We start from the raw sequence: 6,000 nt of genomic DNA, 5'->3' as shown, positions 1-6,000 counted from the left end.
TAAAACCTTCATAGGGTGATTTCACTGGAAAGGAAATTGTCCAAGTTACGGGAAAACTTGACAACCGATATAATTTTTGTGCTCAAATTTGAACATTTCATGTTGACATCACAACGGCAAATACAATCATGATGTATTTCTATATGATCCATAAAGACTATGCACCAACCCGGCAGGATGGAAAGTTTTAATGCCATTCTAGGATTTTTCAGAGAGAGACAGAAAGATAATTCTTAAAATTTTTCTCATTTTCCTACTTACTAGATTAAAGAAGGCATAAAAATACTCCACAACATCCTTAGTAGATTTTTTTCCTCTTTAGGGGCACCCTTCACGTATGCCTTCAACAAGCTGTGAACTTTTAAGAGTTTAGTGGTTGTCTACACCAAAATGGTCACTCCATGAAATATATTCATGTATTCTTAGATCATCGAGACTGCTCTAATAAAAAAAGTTGCATCGCTCCTCTGTTTGCGGCCTTGGCGTCCAGTGCTGAGAATGTGTTTGGGTATAATAATTACTGTAATCATTTATATCGCTCTAGATTCCTTTGTTTCCTGTTTCCTTATTGGGTAATCATTGTCTCGTTGAGGGCGCCATCATATTTGTTATGTGAAGCTATTGATTATCATATAATTAATTTGCATTGACTTGCATTCACAAGGGACTCTTAACTAGCACAAATATGAAGTGAAAGAAGACAAGAAGAGCAGTGATTTTATTATGGAGCTGATCTCTAAGCATGTATCCTGACTTTGAAAAAAAGGGGACAAGAATACAGGCTTCATGATGTGCCAACTGCAGAGTGCTTGTGATTATGCCGTGCATTACTATGTAAATGACATTACAATGAAAATCCCACTTCCTACGCTCAGCTTAGAAACACGACTAATATTACCAAGAGTATAGTGTTGCAAAACTTCAATGACGTCTCATTCTCTGTGAGATTTAGAGATGACCGCAAAGAATTGTCAGCTGACGCAATCATCACCAGTCTCACTGTCACCTAGCAGTGTTGACTTGGACAGAGAGAAAAAAAATCTTGTTATGCCACCAGTGAACTTTTCTGTTATGAGTCAACCTGGTTTAGATCGAACTTGTTACCATGACGACGTACCATTTCTTGATCAACCTACAAACAGAATTTTGAAGACGAGGGAGAGATAGGGAGCGATGTACTTATATATGGATAGTAAAGAAACCAAAGCATCATGGAAAAGATCGATGAATTCGCACGTGGCAGATAATGTCACAAGGGAAATATATTCCGGGTATACCACGAAATCAGGACTCACAGCTAGACAGTCTTTCAGTGGGCATGAACACTCATCAAAAGGAAAAGACAGTTATGCAATGAACTCTTGATGTGGTGATTTTATTCGCAACGAACTCTATGGTAATCTTGATCAGTACATGTATAGATGTTTTACAGGCAGATTATGTTTGTACTACCATTTATGTGAAAGGTATCATTTATTTGTACATTTTTGGGGTCAGTTGTGCTATCTTATTCATTCTTCTTCCAGTGGAAGGCAAATTAATGTATTTTATTAGACAATCAAAAAACAAACAAACTTGAAACTTGAATGTCAAATGCATTCAACATCAAAGGTGGATGACGAGTGTTAGGTAATTTTTGGGCGATTTTTTTCTCGGTATCAACACACGAATTTCTACTTTAGATTTCATTTCATTTCATTTATCAAGTTTCCACACAAATCACAGTGTTGTATTTACAACATCCATGTAAAGTAAACAATGTAGACAATGTAAAGTAACACATAGATTATAAGTTCAGTATATAGGCCTACAAATAACATTTGATAACAAATGATAGTTGATAGTTGCAAGAATGATAATCTTTGCTAATAATAAAGATGATTCAATGATTATGATTACAAGAATTTAATCATCGTACTGTGGCAGATGATGATGATATCAATATAACGAAATTTATAATCATGAATATTAAAGAAGGAAAATAAATGAAGCTGATTATGTGATAATCGTGAGATTACAATAAATACTTATCTATAGCATCCCTGCCATCATCTATGACATGTGTGATATTTAATCACTAAATGAAAATGTGCAGAGAACATGCAGTGAATTTGTGTCCATCATGGCATCACAACTCAGAGAAATAACAGCAAATGTCACATTTGAATCACCTGCTGACAGTCAGGGGTTGCAGCTAGCTATGCACAAGATGACGGCATGTTTTTCATTGAACACGGTTAGAAATCTCGGACGAAAATTGCGATTCTAACCCACGCATGATGAATTCATAAAGTCCAACTCCTTGCAACTTCCCGCGTGCAGTGTACTTCTGGCTGCAAGGCGAGTTAATCAGACTCGTTGATCATTATGTTGATTCCTCTTCTACATGCCAGACCTTAACTTCAGATTGCACTTTGGGCGGTTGCACCAATAATTCAGGCTTACAGACAAGCCTGTTGTAAAGACCCCATTAAAGAAAGAGAGAATAGGTGAGAGGGTGAGAGACATAGAGAGAGAAAGAGAGAGGGAGAGAGAGGGAGAGAGAGAAATGGAGAAAGAGGAAAACTACATTGCGAGTATATCTTTCCCTGAAGACATATCGACAAACATGCAAATAAGGGAACTAATTTGTCTTCTACAAAAGCATTTTGTTTTGAAAAAGAGAGACAAAACAAAACAAAGGCAGCAAAGTGCTGAGCCCACCTCCCCCCCCCCCCCGCCCCCACCTATTTACGAGGAGACACAAAAACACAATAATAGGGAGAGGAAAAATATACATTTGAACGAGTGAATTCTTTCAGAACCAGATGGATTTTATCGAACCCTCTGGCTATAAAATACAGGTTATTTGTCATAACCCTCAATTAGCGATACATACAGTCAAAGATTGACCTATTTTAAACATCAAACTAGAATCCTTGAAACGATGGCTTTAACATTTCCATTTGTCATTTAATATAGTGACCAACAGTCTGTAAAGTCCACTGCGGTAAATACTACTATTACTTTTAGCAACATTATCATCGTGATACAAGTGTTGAAGAGCAGAGCGTGGAGAATATAAACCTCTATAAGACTTCCAGTGCCACAAAAGGTGACTGGTTTTCACGATTGATTTGGTCATCATGAGAAGACCCACTGGGGCAAAAGAAGAAACGAAACAAAGAAAAAAAAATCATCTCAACTTGTTTCATATTCTCACTAAGGTAATCTACACAAATGTAAACCCCACAAGCATCGTAATTTGTTCTTTAATTATCCTGACAGCAGAAAAATATCAGCATAGTTTTCCTCTGCATTTCCAAATATAAGCCTGGAGCTAGCGTTGAAGCAGAATGATTTGAAATGGATATTGATTGAGATTGGCTTATTAGATAAAGAATGGCATTGCCCTAAGACACTCAGGTATGGTAGACATTTGGACATTAGATTGCAATTTATTTGGCAATGCAAGCCGCAAACACATGCCGGAGAAGAACATAACCAGGTAAGCGTTGATGTTTATGGAATAGTTTTTATTGCTCTTTGCTCTTCAATAGAAAAATTGCGTCTATTACCTGAATTTTCATGTCACGTGATATTACTGCCTAAAGGATATGCCTCAGTTATTAACCTTTATCACTTCACATTTTTATAAAAGTTATAATCACAGTGGAAAGCGTGCAGAATTCTGCCAGAGGGTGAAATAATACTCATAGTACCATGGCGAGCCAATGAATTGTTGAACAAATTTAAAGTCAAGGAACTTGGGTTCACAGAGTAAAATATATAGTGAAACTGCGGCTCTCTGACTATTACGGCCCTTGAATATTGATGAGACACTATTATGTATACTACAGACGAACTGATGACTCGTATCATATCACATTTTAGAAATATAACCGTCATTTAAGCACTCTCAGCTATTACACCTAGCTCTCCAGACTGGACAACCCCACCAACTAACTGGCTGACAGCTTGAAGGATGGAATGTAGCGCCTTGAGTAGAGACTAAAATAAGCAGACGCGTGTGAAACCTGTGCTGTTGGAGATACACGTAGAAAGAGGTAATTTGATAATAGAGTCATCTCAAATTCACGTCCCACTCTGACTACATGACATTTATTGAATGCTGCTGAAAATCAAGCTGAGTTATATGATCGAGAGAACAATCACATAACTTCGGGATGATAGGAACTTTCATCTCCGGGCTCTCGAACACTTTCAACTGGCCCCGTTCTTGAAAATGTCCTTTTCAAGTGTTAGTAGCCTGTGAAGATGAAGAATAAAGAAATAAAATGACATAAATGACAGAGTAGACATGTTGTTAAATGCCTACGGATCCAATCAATGCAGTTGTATGCTAGTTGTAATCGATGCTATAAAATTAATTAAAAAGAAATTGCAATATCCGCAGGATGGTCGTCACTTTGTCGATTCTTGGTGACTTCATTGACAATGCCTGACGCTTTTAATGGAATGAGCTAAAAGCAGAATAAAAACAACATAAGATATGAGTGAGAGACAGCCAAGTAAGAGTCAAACATGACTGACCAAACTTGTGAACAGAGAGGAAATAGTGCAAGTAACATCATGCTGAGATCTCGTGACATACAGGACTAGTTTATTTTAGTATTTACCAAATACAAAGGATTAAACACATCGTAACTCAACTAAGGCACATGAATTAAGGAAAATACATGCACTAATATAAAAGATAGTCGGTCAGCATCACCAACCTATAAACTGAAATCCTATCATAATTGAATATATAAACATGTCGTCAATGAGGCAAAAAGAGATCAATGTGCCACAATTGCTGACCTCTGATCCGAAACCACACTATGGTAACTGACCTCTGACCCGAAGCGACACTATGGTGACTGACCTCTGACCTGAAACCACACTATGGTAACTGACCTCTGACCCGAAACCGCACTATGGTGACTGACCTCTGCTCCGAAACCACACTATGGTGACCGACCTCTGACCCGAAACCACACAATGTGACTAACCTCTTACCTGAAACCACACTATGGTAACTGACCTCTAACCCGAAGCGACACTATGGCAACTGACCTCTGACCCGAAACCACACCATGTGACTGACGTCTGACCCGAAACCACACTATGGTAAGTGAACTCTGACCCGAAACCACACTATGGTAACTGACCTATGACCTGAAACCACACTATGGTGACTGACCTCTGACCTGAGACCACACTAAGGTGACTGACCTCTGACCCGATACCACACTATGGTGACTGACCTTCTGTTTACTACGATAAATCAACTCGTCACTCAGCACATAATTGTTACGTAAGTTGATGTCTATGAGTCTATTTTCATTTGGCTCAACGACCTGTCCAACACTGTCCACTAGACTTTACTTATATATTGTATTAACCGATGAAAGGTAAGAGGGAGTATCTGATGGGGACTATTCACAAGTTTAGCTCAGAAGAGGCAAAACGACAAATACTATGTAACAGGGAAAAGAGATTAGTCTGCAAGACCCAAGACACTACGTCAACATCTTGGGGAGAAAAAAAAAACCTTTCATGAATATGGATGTGCTATTCGGTTTGCGAGATACTACTTAAAGCGAAAATATTCAGCCAACAGGAAAGAAAACACTGGAAAAAATAACGATGAAAAAATCAGACAAGAACAAAACTTTATATTCGCGGTGATCACCATGGTTCTTGCTGGAGATGCGACGTAGTTTGGTCACGAAGATCGAGATGGGAGCATTTTGGTAGAGTGGGTTAAGATCTAGAAGCTTGATTAAGCGATTCAACAATCAAATCTTGCATGGCGCATACATGGTGACTCATTTCACAGTTAACTGGCAAAGTTAATTCATTAAGAGTAACGACAAATCTCGTTTTGTTTACTTTGCACAACAGACAAAGGGAGATAGTTGCAGAGTCAAAAATAATGACCAATACAACTCATTGTACATGCTCGGAGATCGCCGTCGTTGGATAGAAAACTCACCTTCCCAGTCATAGCCTCTT

The sequence above is a fragment of the Diadema antillarum genome, unplaced genomic scaffold (assembly GCF_040938485.1).
Source record: "Diadema antillarum isolate AM-2024a unplaced genomic scaffold, OU_Dant_1.0 scf00000141, whole genome shotgun sequence".
In the NCBI taxonomy this organism is placed as follows: domain Eukaryota; kingdom Metazoa; phylum Echinodermata; class Echinoidea; order Diadematoida; family Diadematidae; genus Diadema; species Diadema antillarum.
Note: the sequence above shows the minus strand (reverse complement) of the source record.